Raw genomic sequence first — 18,778 nt, forward strand, 5'->3', positions numbered from 1 at the left:
TGGTATAATGAGGAGCTGAGGAAAGGCGGGCTGCTAAAGGCAAATATATCTGTAAGGATCAGACCATCGTCGAGTGCCATCTCAAGCGCAGTGGTGTTTGTTTGGGAATGTTTTTGCACGGCGGCCATAGCAGTGGGAGATGAGCACCATTCTCATACCTGGTGAGAAGGCTGTGGAGAAGGACAACCGCTCTCCGGACGGCACGATGTTCTCAGCTAATCAAAGCCTGCTTTCTGAAACTCCGTCCTACTAAAGGATTTACAATAAGCGAAACTGACATGGAAGCATGGAGCCTACTAAAGGGAGTGAAACTTACCTGAATGGACTGCATTTCCCAAAATGCAATTGACACTATCATAAGCCACGCCCACTGAGGGCGGTCTCACCAAATCAAATAAAAAGAGTGATGATCAGGTGAGCGTTTCTGTGCCTCTGTGAAAGCCCATGATTAAGAGGCGTTGCTGCCTTGAAACGCGTCGGGCATGGTATAATGAGGAGCTGAGGAAAGGCGGGCTGCTAAAGGCAAATATATCTGTAAGGATCAGAGCATCGTCGAGTGCCATCTCAAGCGCAGTGGTGTTTGTTTGGGAATGTTTTTGCACGGCGGCCATAGCCGTGGGAGATGAGCACCATTCTCATACCTGGTGAGAAGGCTGTGGAGAAGGACAACCGCTCTCCGGACGGCACGATGTTCTCAGCTAATCAAAGCCTGCTTTATGAAACTCCGTCCTACTAAAGGATTTACAATAAGCGAAACTGACATGGAAGCATGGAGCCTACTAAAGGGAGTGAAACTTACCTGAATGGACTGCATTTCCCAAAATGCAATTGACACTATCATAAGCCACGCCCACTGAGGGCGGTCTCACCAACTCAAATAAAAAGAGTGATGATCAGGTGAGCGTTTCTGTGCCTCTGTGAAAGCCCATGATTAAGAGGCGTTGCTGCCTTGAAACGCGTCGGGCATGGTATAATGAGGAGCTGAGGAAAGGCGGGCTGCTAAAGGCAAATATATTTTTAAGGATCAGAGCATCGTCGAGTGCCATCTCAAGCGCAGTGGTGTTTGTTTGGGAATGTTTTTGCACGGCGGCCATAGCCGTGGGAGATGAGCACCATTCTCATACCTGGTGAGAAGGCTGTGGAGAAGGACAACCGCTCTCCGGACGGCACGATGTTCTCAGCTAATCAAAGCCTGCTTTCTGAAACTCCGTCCTACTAAAGGATTTACAATAAGCGAAACTGACATGGAAGCATGGAGCCTACTAAAGGGAGTGAAACTTACCTGAATGGACTGCATTTCCCAAAATGCAATTGACACTATCATAAGCCACGCCCACTGAGGGCGGTCTCACCAAATCAAATAAAAAGAGTGATCATCAGGTGAGCGTTTCTGTGCCTCTGTGAAAGCCCATGATTAAGAGGCATTGCTGCCTTGAAACGCGTCGGGCATGGTATAATGAGGAGCTGAGGAAAGGCGGGCTGCTAAAGGCAAATATATCTGTAAGGATCAGAGCATCGTCGAGTGCCATCTCAAGCGCAGTGGTGTTTGTTTGGGAATGTTTTTGCACGGCGGCCATAGCCGTGGGAGATGAGCACCATTCTCATACCTGGTGAGAAGGCTGTGGAGAAGGACAACCGCTCTCCGGACGGCACGATGTTCTCAGCTAATCAAAGCCTGCTTTCTGAAACTCCGTCCTACTAAAGGATTTACAATAAGCGAAACTGACATGGAAGCATGGAGCCTACTAAAGGGAGTGAAACTTACCTGAATGGACTGCATTTCCCAAAATGCAATTGACACTATCATAAGCCACGCCCACTGAGGGCGGTCTCACCAACTCAAATAAAAAGAGTGATGATCAGGTGAGCGTTTCTGTGCCTCTGTGAAAGCCCATGATTAAGAGGCGTTGCTGCCTTGAAACGCGTCGGGCATGGTATAATGAGGAGCTGAGGAAAGGCGGGCTGCTAAAGACAAATATATCTGTAAGGATCAGAGCATCGTCGAGTGCCATCTCAAGCGCAGTGGTGTTTGTTTGGGAATATATATATATATATATATATATATATAGATATATATATATATATATATATATATATATATATATATATATATATATATGTATATATATATATATATATATATATTATCTACTGGCGGTCGCCAGTAGATAGTTATAGTTAGGACCGTGTTTCCATAGGAAATCCGCAACATTCTATTTGGAATAACTTTGGCGCCGGTTGACGAATCCTCGCGAAATTTTCAAAATAGGTGGGGTGCTCCGCTCCGCTCCTACCCTGAAAGTCTAGGGGGGATTCGTCAAGCGGGGGCTGAGAAAAAAGGGGGGTCCCAAAACGCGTTTTCCCCATGCAATTTTCCATAGGGACCTTTAGTCCAAGGTACAGCCCGAACGGCTGAACAGAATTACTTGAAATTTGGCAGAGAGGTAGTCCTCAGCTCAGGGAAGTGCCTTTTGCAGGTCTGGTGTCAATCTGTTCAGTAGTTCCTGAGAAAATCAAAAGTAAAATCATATATATATGTGGGCGGAGCCTAACCACACATCTCATCCTGAGATCTGATTGGCTGTCAGCACTTCATCCAAGAAGTGTTGGTAGCCATCTTGGGACCAATATACATGATAGCCCCTCATTAAAAAGCATTGCAGTTAATAGAAGGTTTTAAGACTTTAGTTACATTATAAATCATTTGTTGATGGTACCATACTCATTTTAGGAATTGTGGTATGTTCTAAGGTGATTTCACCATGTGAAAAAGCCTTCTGCTGGGATATCATGAATGAGAGAAAAATATTTTGTCATGCTTTTCCCACAGAGGTTTGGAAGGTGATCTATAAGCTAAACTGAGAGCTTATTTTCTGTAAATTCACATTATCTTTCTCAGTCATGTGAGAATGAAGTCTGACATTCTCAGTAAAACATGTACATCCAACAAGGGCAGAGATTGTCAGTTGATTCCTTTGTGTTCTACTGCAGCTTCCCAGAGTGTTCCAAAGAACAACTAGAGCGCTAACAGTCCTACTTATAATAAACGTATGGCACACCTGAAGCCATCTTGCTTGGAATAAAGTGGTAACTCTTCAAACATTTAATTTAAAAAGGAACAAAATGAGGGGGTTCATTTTTCCATAACAAGAATGATTAGTGCTGCAGAAAGAAAAACTAGGGCACATTTTGACTTCTGAAATCCTCTTTTATTTCATTAAAAAATTCTGACATGCAGACTGAAACATGCACTTTCAATACCAGCAGCAGCTTTCCCTGGTGAGCAGTAGCTTTACTACAGTGATCTAATGAGCAAAAAGAGTGCTAACATTCTGAATTTATGGCAAATGTGTGACACATCTGAATGCCTTCGTGATGGAATCAAAGTAAAAAGCTGAAAGTATTTCCTACTGAGGAGACTGCAGTAAATGAGGAAATTAGGAAACTACATAACAAATAAGTCTCCCAAGATGGCCACCAGAGACAAAAGAGCCCAAATGTAGCCCAAATATCACCCAGATGTAGCCCAAGTATAGCCCAATGACAGAATGCCCCAGAGTGTTCTTAAAAACAACTAGAGCGCTTACTGTCTTCATTATGACAAAAGTATGGCACACCTGAAGCCATCTTGATTGAAATAAACTGGTAACACTTAAAACATTTAATTTAAAAAGGAACACAATGAGGGGGTTAATTTTGCCATAGAAATTATGATTAATGCTGAAGAAAGAAAATGAGGGCACATTTTGAGTGACTTCTCAAATCCTCTTCTATTTCATTAAAAAATTCTGACATGCAGACTGAAACATGCACTTTTAATACCAGGAGCAGACTTCCATGGTGAACAGTAGTTTTACTACAGTGATCTAATGAGCAACTAGAGTGCTAACTTTCAGAATTTATGGCAAATGTGTGACATATCTGAATACCTTCATGATGGAATCAAAGTAAAAATCTGAAAGCATTTCCTACTGAGGAGACTGCAGTACATGAGGAAATTAGGAAACTTCATAACACATAAATCTCCCAAGATGGCCACCGGAGACAAAAGAGCCCAAATGTAGCCCAAAATCACCCAGATGTAGCCCAAATATAGCCCAATGACAGAAGTGTGCAAAACACTTATTATTTTGTGTTTTTGCAGTGTTATATAGTGCAGACTTGTCAGGTATTGGAGTGCTTTACACGAGCATTGGTTACATCACACAAGAACAAATTCATTTTGGTTGTAGACATGGGGAGACTAAGTGATTTGACCAGAATCACAGAATGTCGAGCTGAAGCAGAAACTCCAACCTGGTTCCCCAGTTGCAAAGTCTGCAGTTCTGGAAGTAACACCACATCCTCTCCCCTAAGTGCAACATTTAATCAAGTGGTCAACTGGATAAAAAAACATAAAGATAACAAATAATTTAAAAGTGCTTTGTCGCTATTTGAAAACTCAGAAAATATGTCCTTATTTTAGTCTTTTAGAGCACTAACCATAATTTTGATGCCAATAAGACCCTCTCATATATGTAATTTCTAAAGGATATGCTCTAGGTATTACAGTTTTGATTACATCACGATGGCGTCAGGCGTTCCACACTTTTGTAATAAATATAGAATGTTAGCAATCTAGTTGTTCATTAGGATACTGTTGAGAGGCAGAGGCCAGGGGCACGGACTCTGAAAATTGAAGGCAGGAATTGAAGGCAGGTAGGAGGGTGCAAAGGCAACAATTTAACCACACTGAGCAGGCAGGAAGGGCCGTGGCAGCACAACAGACTATGGAGGGCAGTGAAAAGGGGGGCAGGGGCAACAAACCAACAATACAGGACTTGCAAGAGAGGCTGTGGCAATGTAATAGACCATTGTGGGCAGAAGGAAGAGGCAATAGTAGTACAACCATACATGCCAACAGACCCGATTCAGCCAGGAAACGTCCAATGTTTTTAAGCTCAAATGGGCTTTATTTGATCTGCCTCCTGTCTACAATCTCCTCTTTTTCAATGTAACTCAAAGGGGAAAATCAATACCTAAGTTTTTTTTCAAAATCTCCCTCTTACCAAGTTCAAAATGTTCGCAAGTATGGTACATTGGATCATGGAAGGAAATGGGGTAGGGACATGGACTTGGATAACAGAGGACAGGAGGGACATGGAGAGGGGCACCAAACTGACCCTGCAGGGCAGGCATCAGGGTTTGCAGCAGCACAATACACCACACAGGGCATGCGGGACGGGAGTGCAGCACAACAATCCATAGAAAGCAAGAGGGAGGGGACAGGACCATGCACATGGACAACAGAGAACAGAGGGGCAAGAGGCAATGGTAGCCAGCTGACCATAATGGACAGACAGGAGAGAAAGCTGCAGCATAACAGACCATAAAGGGCAGGAGGGACGGATCAGGGGCATTACAATGGAACAGACAAGCCAGGAGGGAGAGAGTAGGGGTCTGCACATGTAAACAGAGGGCTAGGGGCAAGGGGGCAGGGCAGGAGCAGCAAGATAGCCATGGAGGTCAGGCAGGATGGGCACTAGAAGCAAGACACACAATGAAGAGCAACAGTGAGACTGTGATGGCATACACACAGACCATGGAGGGAAGGTGGGAGGGGGTCAGGGGCAGCTAACTGACCACACAGGGAAGGTGGGAGGGGCCATGGCAGCACAGAAGACCATGCATGGCAAGTGGGAGGGTTAGTGGCAGCACAATGGCTATGATGGGCAAGAAGTAGGGTGCAGGGGCATGCACAAAGGACGATGGAGGATAGAAGGGAGGGTCAGGACCTGTGCACAGACAAGAAAGTTCAGGGGAAGGGGCCTCACAACAGACCGCACGGGGCAGGCAGGAGGAGCAGTTGCAGCACAACAGACCAGGGAGGGCAGAAGGGTGTGGCAGTACAATGGACCATGTAGGACAGGAGGAAGAGGATAGGGGCATGGCATGTGGACAGGCAGGGTGGAGGTGGCAGGGACAGGTTAGTCATCTGACAATGCTAGGCAGGTGGGAGGGGAGTGGCAGCTCAACAGAACTCTCAGAGTAGATAGGAGTCGCAGGTCCATGGAACATGGTGGGCAAAAAGGATGGAGCAGGGGCATGCACAAAGACATCGGAGGGCAGGGGGAAGGAGAATAGGGGCAGCAAGCTAAGCACAGAGTTTAAGCAGGAGGTCAATGATGGGGCATAGAATTGGGCAATGGAGGGCAGGAGGAGGGGACTGGTACATCATACTAAATTGAGGGCAGTGGCAGCACATCAGACCACGCATGGCAGGAGGGAGGAGGCTAGTCCATGGATTCACACAACAGAGGATAGGGAGGAGGGGGATGGGGCAGCAAGCTAACTGTTCAGAGAAGGCGGGTATTAGGAACTTTATTGTTTTTAAAACGTGTGTCTGTGCGAACTACTTAAAATATGAACAAGTATGCAGCATAATCTCACTTTTATTCAGGAAGAAGAGGACGTTTGTGCCTGTGACTCCGGGCTCACTTGGCAGAAACACCCCCTGACCCTCCACCCCCTATCGCAAAATGTAATGCCCGTGAAAAGGGTAGGTGAACACAGTGTTATATAGAACATAGTCCTGAGAGCACGATTGAAAATGAAAACTAGATATAGTGTATGGTATAAACTATGCACCAAAAAGTGTGATATAAGATGAACTGGGCGTGAAATATAATATGCAATACATTGTGTGCAATGACAGATTCATTGGAGAGCGCGAGATAGCACAGGCACTAGCGCGTGCTATGCGATGTGCGCCTTGGAGTGTAATATGCACAGGGCAGTGTTGTGTAACCTAACTAGTCTCTAAAGTTGTAATATAAAATATGTGCTGGGGAGTGTAACGTTGCATATGCACTGTGACAAAGATATGGATCCCAGATTGTAATATGTATGGCATAGCACTGTGCGTTATAACATAGCCATCGAGGAAGGCACGTTAGATGGGGCAATATAACCCGTGCGAAGACAAGTGTGGCATGACATATTCACGGGGTGGTGTTACAGTGCACATGGGCTAGAGAGTGTCATAGCATATGCACTAGCTGGTGGAATACAACACAGAGGTGTGTGGCACTCGGCAGGCAATGGTGGGTGTAACACAGCATTGGGCTCTGCCAAGAGCGCGCTGTGACTCTCAAGTGATGTTCCTCCCCTTTCCAGAGAGTAAAATAAAAAGTATTACACATCCGGCAGTGGATGTGTGTTTTATTAACCGTGAGGGGGGTTTCTTACATAGTTTTGGTCGAATTTTTGTCGAATCCCCTTTGAATGGCTTGGTGTGCATGTGTATTAAATGTGCCCGTCAATAGCTACCCATGTTTGTATAAATAAACGACAAGGGTGTCTACCGGGATTAGGCACGGTAGGGCATCAGACATGTCAGAGCTTCACTAGTGGTGTAAATACATTCCACGTGGATTCATTGTATGCATAGTCGCCTTTTAATGAATATCACTCAAATCGTCATGGTGATAGGTACGTACGGTTTGTCCAGCATGTCCTAGGTGTGTCTATAAATATATATTTTTTAAAAATATTAAAAAACAGTGGCCGGCCCTGGGGATTGGGGTAAAAAAATATAATTAGGAGACAGGCCCTGGGGGATGGGGTCATCAGGGCCAATAAATTAGAATAAGAAGGGGAACCACACAGCCCCCCTTCTTAAAAAATTTAAATAAATAAAAGACTGGCATCGTGCCGGAGGCCACGCCCCCTCCTTGCAGCACTCTGCAAACGCGTCCCCTGGCGAGTTGTAAGTTGGGGAATTAATTCCTCTTCAATTCTGAGGGTCCCTGATGGCCAACTAGCCCAACAGGCATCTTCAGTATGCGCCAGGGAGCTGCGCTGCAGACAGGTGTTCTGAGGCCAAGCCCCTTTTTACACCTCTCTGCAATGCAGCTCTGTGGCGCTTACTGGAGGTACCTAGTGGTCTAGTTTGACCCTAGGGACCCTTAGGATTCAAGGGGACTTAATCGCTCAACTTAGAACAGCCACAGGGCGCGTTTACACAGTGGTGAAGGGAGGGGACGGGGCCTGAGGTGACGTGTGCAAACACGCACTATGGCACGTTTTAAATTGGGGATATCATTTCCCTTCAATATTGAGGGCCCCTGGGGGCTAACTAGCCCACCAAGTGCTTCCAGTAAGCGCCACTGAGCTGCATTGCAGAGAGGTGGTCCAGGCTGTGCCACTTTTTACACCTCTCTGCAACGCAGCTCTGTGGCACTTACTGGAGGTACGCCCTAGGGACCCTCAGGATTTAAATGAACTTAATCTCCCAACTAAAAACGGACACAGGGCGTGTTTACACAGTGGTGAAGGGAGGGGACGGGGCCTGAGTTAACGTGTGCAAAAACGCACTGTGGCCTGTTTTAAGAGGTAGTTTTAATCCCCCTGCCCTATTATATACTAGGGGCTTACAGAGGAGGTCATGCTAATAACAGGGGGACCCCAACGCATAATGTTCCCTAGTGTATGTAGGTGTTTTCACTGTATTCTAAGTGTCTTTTAACATAGCACTGGCTCTAGGACTGGTTAGTCAGACTCAGTTACCATCAGTATCCGTCTGAAAAAGTTGAGGGTACAGGATGATTTTGCAACAAGGATTCTTTCTGCTCTTCTTTTTGTTCTTTATGCACGTTATCCTTCTTCCTGCACTTTTCTTCGTCTTTGCGGACTTCTGTTGCTTCTTTCTGCACTTCTTTTTTTTCTTTCTGTGCATTTTTTCTTCTTTCTTCACATGTCCTATCTCTGTAGGCATAGTTAGAAATTAGCATTTAAAAAACCTTTGAAATTCACAGAAAAACCCATAGGTTTCAGGCACGTTATAGTTAGGAATTAGTATTTAAAAAACCTCAGAAATTCACTGTCATGTGATGTCATTTGAGATGTCATCAGTGATGTCATGAGTGATGTCACTGACCATGTCATGAATGATGCAATATGTGACATCATCAGCAGTGCATTGCGGGCACGCGAGTTATAGTTAGCAGAACTAACTATAACGGAGGAATTTCTATGGTTTTGTACGAGTGAAATGGCCAGCTAACTATAACACCTCTGAAACCTATGTTTTTTTCTGTGAATATATATATATATATATATATATATATATACATACATATATACATTTTCTGTGTCCTCTTGTCCAAGCATTACCATCGTTTATTTTGGATACTAGCGATTTCCTACGCAAAGTGTATGACATCCCATGGGAACCAGATTTCCTATTACTTACCATAGATGCCACTACACTATATACCAGTATTCGCCACAAAGATGGCATCAATGCATGCAAGCACTTTTTGGGTACTCGTCCAGCAAAATATTGGCACCATACCCAAATGTTGCTCCAAATGATCACCATCTGTCTAGAAAGCAATTTTTTTCTATTTAATGGAGAATTATATCAGCAAATTTGCGGAACGGCGATGGGCACCTGCTTCGCCCCCAGCTATGCTAATCTGCATATGGGCTGGTGGGAGGAGCAGGTGGTCCAGACGCGCTGGCATGCCGAATGGCACAATAATGTTATGCACTGGAGTCGTTATATCGACGACCTTTTCATTATCTGGAAAGGCACCATGACAAGTGCACAAGATTTTGTCAGAGAGTTACAATGCAATAACCTGAACCTCAAACTCACTAGTACGATCAGTGACTCTGAAATTAATTTTTTGGATTTAACACTATATGTGAAAGAGGGAAAATTGCATACTAAATTGTTCCGTAAACCTACGGATGGTAATACCCTTCTGCATGCTTCTAGTTTTCATCCAGCTAAACTAGTTAACAGCATTCCCTACGGGGAATGCCTTAGAGCCAGGCGTAACTGTAGTAGCCAACAGGATTTCAATACAGAACTTACATGTTGGAAATCTCGCTTTCAAGCTAGAGGATATTCGGCCAATTGTCTTAATCAAGTTGTCACCAAAATTGAAAAAATCAAGAGAGAACAAATTCTTTTCAATAAAGACAATAAGTCAACAAAAAATTCAGCAAAAGACACTAATCAGTGTAGGTTCATCACGACTTACAACAAACAAGAGGATAAGTTGAGAACAATCTTTAACAAGCACTGGCACATCATCAGGAGTGACCCAGTGTTAGGTAAAATTGTTCAAAGAAGACCTCAATTCACCTTTAGAAAGGCCAGATCCTTGCACCAAGCATTAGTCAGCAATGTGTTACCCACCAAACAAACTAAATCAGCGGGCTCTTGGCTCCAAAGAAAGGATGGTTTTATTAAATGCCATAAATGTAAGGCCTGTATGTATGGAAAAAACACAACTTGTTTCCCAGCAGGTTTTTCCCATAAACCCATCCAACACATCAAGGGGCAGTACTCATGCAAGACTGACTATGCGGTCTACATATTACAGTGCCCTTGTGGCCTCAAATATGTGGGCTCTACGATCTTACCTGTGCACAAGAGGGTGTTGCAGCATCTACGGGCCATTAAAAATGGGGACAAAAGCTATCCCGTGGCCCGACATTTTGACAGATGCCATAACAAGGACCCCGAAGGTCTTCTGTATTTTGTAATCGATGCAGTTCCAGCTGGTAGCCGAGGTGGTAACCGGGAAAAGAAGCTCCGCAAACTTGAGTCTTGCTACATTATCAGACTTAATACTAAAACCCCACATGGTCTTAATATGGAAGAAGACTTACACACACATTTGTAGAATCCTCTCGTCCTTTTCTATCTGGTTTTATCTGTATTTTGTTTATTGTATGATCACGTCACTGTTTTGGACTTAAAACATCTATTTATTAACTATAACTGACTCTTTCTGTACTCTGCATCAGCCCACTTGGGCAGTGACTTTATAGATACCATGTACTTATTATCAATTTTAATTTGATGTGCTAAATCATGTTTTGACACAATGACTGTAATTACATTCAGTACGACTGATCACTTGATCTAAACCCCCCCCTTTTGCAATGTATTAACTTTGCAGGCTAAAGCAATATTTTGTTTTCAATTTGACCACTTGGGCAATAATGGTGTCATAATTGATGTATGTTATCAAATACTCAAAATTAATGAGTACATATTGACCGTGTACGACTAAAATGAATTTGTCTTACACTTTATGGCACATGCCAAGATCGTGTATCTATCTTAGCTGAAGTGAACTACGAGTCTTTTGTTTATTTCTATGCTTGTAGTCCATCACGTGCGTTGATCGTCACTCACTGTTTTAAATTGCCTTTGAAAACTTTAACAAGCTGCTAGTGAACAAGCCTGCAGGACAGGCGAAACGCGTCTAGCTTTTTCGGCTGGCAATAAATAATTTTCAGCACAGACACGGCGTCGATTGCTTTTCTTGAACTTGGAGAAGTTTTGGATAATATTCGTGACCGCGTTTGGGAGGTCTCTTCATCGACGCGCCCTTCGTTCTGGAGGCAATGGGTGTTCCCATTCACTTGTGGATTGTACATATATAAACATATATATAATCTGCATAGCTATATAAATACAAAAATAAATGCATGCATACATATACATATATGCATACATATGCATGTTATGTACATGAAAGTTTGAAAAACACTAATAAAAGCAAAGCTAAAATGCCACCTAATTACAAACAGAATTGCTTTAACTTAAACGAGGGCGAGGCCTATTGCATTGTCAATGCTTGTTTACTTTGGTTCGAGCAAGAAGGCATTCAGATGTGTCACACATTTGCCATATATTTTGAATGGTAGCACTCTAGTTGCTCATTAGATCACTGTAGTAAAGCTACTGCTCACCAGGGAAGTCTGCTGCTGGTATTCAAGCTGCATGTTTCAGTCTGCATGTCAGAAGTTTTTAATGAAATAAAAGTGGATTTGAGAAGTCAAAATATGCCCTAATTTTTCTTTCTGCAGTACTAATCATAATTTCTATGGCAAAATGAACCCCCTCAGTTTGTTCCATTGTAAATTAAATGTTTTAAGTGTTACCACTTTATTCCAATCAAGATGGCTTCTGGTGTGCCATACTTTTGTCATAAGTAAGACTGTTAGCGCTCTAGTTGTTCTTTAGAACACTCTGGGACATTCTGTCATTGGGCTATACTTGAGCTACATCTGGGTGATATTTGTGCTACATTTGGGCTCTTTTGTCTCTGGTGGCCAACTTGGGAGACTTATTTGTTATGACATTTCCTAATTTCCTCATTTACTACAGTCTCCTCAGTAGGAAATACTTTCAGCTATTTTACTTTGATTTAATCAAGAAGGCATTCAGATGTGTCACACATTTGCCATGAATTCGGAATGTTAGCATTCTAGTTGCTTATTAGATCACTGTAGTAAAACTACTGCTCACCAGGGAAGTCTGCTGCTGGTATTGAAAGTGCATGTTTTAGTCTGCATGTCAGAAATTTTAAAGAAATAGAAGAGGATTTGAGAAGTCACTCAAAATGTGCCCTCATTTTTCTTTTTTCAGCACTAATCATAATTTCTATGGCAAAATGAACCCCCTCATTGTGTTCCTTTTAAATAAAACTACTCACTCTCTTCTACTTACTCGCTACTACTCTCTACTACTCACTCTCTACTACTCACTATCTACTACTCTCCACTGCTACTCTCTACTTCTCATTCTCTACTACTCTACTACTCTCTACTACTACTCTCTACTACTCACTCTCTACTACTCTCTACTACTCTCTACTGCTACTCTCTACTACTCACTCTACTACTCTCTACCACTCACTCTCTACTACTCTACTACTCACTCTCTACTACTCTCCACTACTCCCTCTCTACTACTCACTCTACTACTCTCTACTACTCTCTCTCTACTACTCTCTCTCTACTACTCACTCTCTACTACTCTCTACTACTCTCTCTCTACTACTCACTCTCTACTACTCACTCTACTACTCTCTACTACTCACTCTCTACTACTCTCTCTCTACTACTCACTCTCTACTACTCACTCTCTACTACTCTCTACTACTCACTCTCTAGTACTCACTCTCTACTACTCTCTACTACTCACTCTCCACTACTCACAATCTACTACTCGCTCTCCACTACTCTCTACTACTCACTCTACTACTCACTCTCTACTACTCTAACAATCTCTACTACTCTCTCTACTACTCACTCTCTACTACTCTCTCTACTACTCACTCTCTACTACTTTCTACTACTCACTCTACTACACACTCTCTACTACTTGCTCTCTACTACTCACTCTCTACTACTCACTCTACTACTCACTCTCTACCTCTCCCTACTACTAACTCTACTACTCACTCTCTACTACTCTACTACTCCCTACTACTCTCTCTCTCTACTACTCACTCTCTGCTACTCACTCTCTACTACTCACTCTCTACTACTCTCTACTACTTACTCTCTACTACTCACTCTCTACTACTCACTCTCTACTACTCACTCTCTACTACTCTTTACTACTCACTCTCTACTACTCTCTACTACTCACTCTCTACTACCCACTCTCTACTACTCTCTACTACTCACTCTCTACTAAACTCTACTACTAACTCTCTACTACTTACTCTCTACTACTCACTCTACTACTCTCTACTACTCACTCTCTGCTACTCTCTCTACTACTCTCTACTACTCTACTACTCTCTCTCTACTTTTTATTACTCATCCTCTACTCTCTACCTCTCTCTACCTCTCTCTCTACTACACTCTACCTCTCTACCTCTACCTCTTTACCGCTACACCTCTGCCTCTCTATCGCTCTCTACCTCTCTCTACACGCACACATATGCACATATATATGCATTCATATATATGTATGTGTATATATATTATCTACTGGCGGTCGCCAGCAGATAGTTATAGTTACAACCTAGTTTCCATAGGAAATCTCAAAATTCTATTTTGAATAACTTTGGCGCCGGTTGACGAATCCTCGCGAAATTTTCAAAACTAATGGGGCGCTCCGTTCAGCTCCTACTCTGAAAGTCTCGGGGTGATTCGTCAAGCGGGGGCCGAGAAAAAGGGGGGGTCCCAAAACGCTTTTTCCCCATGCATTTTTCCATAGGACCTTTAGTCGCAGCTACAGCCCGAATGGCTGAACAGAATTACGTGAAATTTGGCAGAGAGGTAGCCATAATGTCAAGGAAGTGCCTTTTGCAGGTCTGGTGTAAATCTGTTCAGTATTTCCTGAGAAAATAGCATTTGAAAGCATATCAATATCTATACGCGCGCACCGTGCGCGCACTGTGTGCGCACCCTGCCGTGCGCGAGCGCAATTCTGATTGGTTGTTAGATGTCGGTAAACATTCGATTCGGTCGAAACCAGGAAGTGTCAGCCGCCATTTTGTCTCTCGCAGTCCGAGGGGGAGAAAAAAAAAGGTGGAGAACGTGAAAAGGGGGCAGAGTGGACAGTTCCTGAACCCCTACCCTTGGTCAGGGGGTCACAGAAGGAAGCCCAAGGGAGAAAAAAACATTTTTTTTTTTTTTTTAAATCGCGAGGTGCGCGCACCCCGCGCGCACGGCACGCACTGCGAACCGTGGGTGCTCGGTGCGCGCACCGAGTGCCCACAGAGCGATCACGGTGCGCGCACGGTGAAAAACCTGAAAAAAAAATACATTATTAAATACATAACTTAGCATTTAAAAAACCGTACAAATTCACTGGAAAAACCATAGGTTTCACACACGTTATAGTTACGAATTAGCATTTAAAAAACCATGCAAATTCACTTAAAACACCATAGGTTTCACACATGTTATAGTTAGCTGGACATTTCACTCGTAAAAAACCAATGAAATTCCCCCGTTATAGTTAGGACAGGAAACTATAACTCACGCGACCGCAATCCTCTGCTGATGACGTCAGATATTACATCACTGATGACATATGTGTCTTTATAAAAAATAAATATTTGTATAGCTAAAGATTAATGGAAGAAGACATGGGTAAATAAGTGTCTAAATACAGTGATGTAATATCTGACGTCATCAGCAGAGGATTGCGGTCGCGTGAGTTATAGTTGCCTGCACTAACTATAACAGGGGAATTTCATTGGTTTTTTACGAGTGAAATGTCCAGATAACTATAACATGTGTGAAACCTATGGTTTTTTAAGTGAATATATATATACATACATATATAAACATATATATAATCTGCATATCTATATAAATACAAATATAAATGCATGCATACATATACATATACATATATGCATGCATATGCATGTTATGTACATGAAAGTTTGAAATACACTAATAAGAGCAAAGCTAAAAACCCACCTAATTACAAACAGAATTGCTTTAAGTTAAACGAGGGCGAGACCTATTGCATTTTTAATGCTTATTTACTTTGGTTCCATCAAGAAGGCATTCAGATGTGTCACATCTTTGCCATAAATTCTGAATGCTAGCACTGTAGTTGCTCTAGTAAAGCTACTGCTCACCAGGGAAGTCTGCTGCTGGTATTGAAAGTGCATGTTTCAGTCTGCATGTCAGAATTTTTTAATGAAGTAGAAGAGGATTTGAGAAGTCAAATTGTACCCTGATTTTTCTTTCTGCAGCACTAATCATACTTTCTATGGCAAAATGAACCCCCTCATTTTGTTCCTTTGTAAATTAATTGTTTTAAGAGTTACCACTTTATTCCAATCATGATGGCTTCAGGTGTGCTATACGTTTGTCATAAGTAGGACTGTTAGCGCTCTAGTTGTTCTTTAGAACACTCTGGAAAGCTGTAGTAGAACACAAAGGAATCAACTGACAGTCTCGGGCCTTGTTGGATGTACATGTTTTTCTGAGAATGTCATCCTTCATTCTCACATGACTGAGAAAGATAATGTGAATTTACAGAACATTTACTCTCAGTTTAGCTCATAGATCACCTTTCAAACCTCTGTGGGAAAAGCATGAGGAAATAGTTTTCTCTCAAACATGATTCATGATATCCCAGCAGAAGTTTTTTTTTACATGGTAAAATCACCTTAGAACACACCACAATTCCAAAAATGAGTATGGAACCATCAACAAATGATTTATAATGTAACTAAAGTCTTAAAACCTTCTATTAACTACAATGCTTTTTAATGAGGTGCTATCATGTATATTGGTCCCAAGATGGCTGCCAACACTTCTTGGATGAAGTGCTGACAGCCAATCAGATCTCACGATGAGATATGTGGTTAGTCTATATATATATATGTCCTGAATTCCGCTATCTGTACGGAGTAATCCTACATACGGACACGGACCACCAGATGACTGAAATTGTTGTTTATTGCGATGTCACCATTACGCGTTTCGGCTCAGATCAAGCCTTGATCACATGATATATATATATATATATATATATATATATATATATATATATATATATATTATTGCTCCCAAGGTGCCCACGTGGCAGGAAAGCACTCCAGAACCAGCGATGCCTCTCGATACCCGAGCAGAGGAACAATGCGGCCAGACGCGTTTCGAGTTCCTATCTCTTTTTCAATGGCCGTTCACCTGTGTCCTGTGGCCATGCCCCGCCTACAACCACTGCTGCTGCCTCCTGATAGGCGAGTGTGTAACTGGCAGTTCCCACAGAATTGTGGTTAATGTAGTGCGGCACAAAAATAAAACCCTGAATGGGTGCCGAAGGATCAGGATCACTCATGCACGCCCCGGATGGGCTGACCCCTCTGTTGGCTTCTTCTCGGCTTAGGTTCCCTCGTGGAACTGGGGAGATCCCCAGCTGATGACCCGCTTGCGTTTGTGCGGTGGTGCTCTCCTCGCGGCTGGACAAGCCGCGTGTCAATTATTGCTCCCAAGGTGCCCACGTGGCAGGAAAGCACTCCAGAACCAGCGATGCCTCTCGATACCCGAGCAGAGGAACAATGCGGCCAGACGCGTTTCGAGTTCCTATCTCTTTTTCAATGGCCGTTCACCTGTGTCCTGTGGCCATGCCCCGCCTACAACCACTGCTGCTGCCTCCTGATAGGCGAGTGTGTAACTGGCAGTTCCCACAGAATTGTGGTTAATGTAGTGCGGCACAAAAATAAAACCCTGAATGGGTGCCGAAGGATCAGGATCACTCATGCACGCCCTGGATGGGCTGACCCCTCTGTTGGCTTCTTCTCGGCTTAGGTTCCCTCGTGGAACTGGGGAGATCCCCAGCTGACGACCCGCTTGCGTTTGTGCGGTGGTGCTCTCCTCGCGGCTGGACAAGCCGCGTGTCAATTATTGCTCCCAAGGTGCCCACGTGGCAGGAAAGCACTCCAGAACCAGCGATGCCTCTCGATACCCGAGCGGAGGAACAATGCGGCCAGACGCGTTTCGAGTTCCTATCTCTTTTTCAATGGCCGTTCACCTGTGTCCTGTGGCCATGCCCCGCCTACAACCACTGCTGCTGCCTCCTGATAGGCGAGTGTGTAACTGGCAGTTCCCACAGAATTGTGGTTAATGTAGTGCGGCACAAAAATAAAACCCTGAATGGGTGCCGAAGGATCAGGATCACTCATGCACGCCCTGGATGGGCTGACCCCTCTGTTGGCTTCTTCTCGGCTTAGGTTCCCTCGTGGAACTGGGGAGATCCCCAGCTGACGACCCGCTTGCGTTTGTGCGGTGGTGCTCTCCTCGCGGCTGGACAAGCCGCGTGTCAATTATTGCTCCCAAGGTGCCCACGTGGCAGGAAAGCACTCCAGAACCAGCGATGCCTCTCGATACCCGAGCAGAGGAACAATGCGGCCAGACGCGTTTCGAGTTCCTATCTCTTTTTCAATGGCCGTTCACCTGTGTCCTGTGGCCATGCCCCGCCTTCAACCACTGCTGCTGCCTCCTGATAGGCGAGTGTGTAACTGGCAGTTCCCACAGAATTGTGGTTAATGTAGTGCGGCACAAAAATAAAACCCTGAATGGGTGCCGAAGGATCAGGATCACTCATGCACGCCCTGGATGGGCTGACCCCTCTGTTGGCTTCTTCTCGGCTTAGGTTCCCTCGTGGAACTGGGGAGATCCCCAGCTGACGACCCGCTTGCGTTTGTGCGGTGGTGCTCTCCTCGCGGCTGGACAAGCCGCGTGTCAATTATTGCTCCCAAGGTGCCCACGTGGCAGGAAAGCACTCCAGAACCAGCGATGCCTCTCGATACCCGAGCAGAGGAACAATGCGGCCAGACGCGTTTCGAGTTCCTATCTCTTTTTCAATGGCCGTTCACCTGTGTCCTGTGGCCATGCCCCGCCTACAACCACTGCTGCTGCCTCCTGATAGGCGAGTGTGTAACTGGCAGTTCCCACAGAATTGTGGTTAATGTAGTGCGGCACAAAAATAAAACCCTGAATGGGTGCCGAAGGATCAGGATCACTCATGCACGCCCTGGATGGGCTGACCCCTCTGTTGGCTTCTTCTCGGCTTAGGTTCCCTCGTGGAACTGGGGAGATCCCCAGCTGACGACCCGCTTGCGTTTGTGCGGTCGTGCTCTCCTCGCGGCTGGACAAGCCGCGTGTCAATTATTGCTCCCAAGGTGCCCACGTGGCAGGAAAGCACTCCAGAACCAGCGATGCCTCTCGATACCCGAGCAGAGGAACAATGCGGCCAGACGCGTTTCGAGTTCCTATCTCTTTTTCAATGGCCGTTCACCTGTGTCCTGTGGCCATGCCCCGCCTACAACCACTGCTGCTGCCTCCTGATAGGCGAGTGTGTAACTGGCAGTTCCCACAGAATTGTGGTTAATGTAGTGCGGCACAAAAATAAAACCCTGAATGGGTGCCGAAGGATCAGGATCACTCATGCACGCCCTGGATGGGCTGACCCCTCTGTTGGCTTCTTCTCGGCTTAGGTTCCCTC

This window comes from Triturus cristatus, chromosome 11 (genome assembly GCF_964204655.1).
Source record: "Triturus cristatus chromosome 11, aTriCri1.1, whole genome shotgun sequence".
In the NCBI taxonomy this organism is placed as follows: Eukaryota; Metazoa; Chordata; class Amphibia; order Caudata; family Salamandridae; genus Triturus; species Triturus cristatus.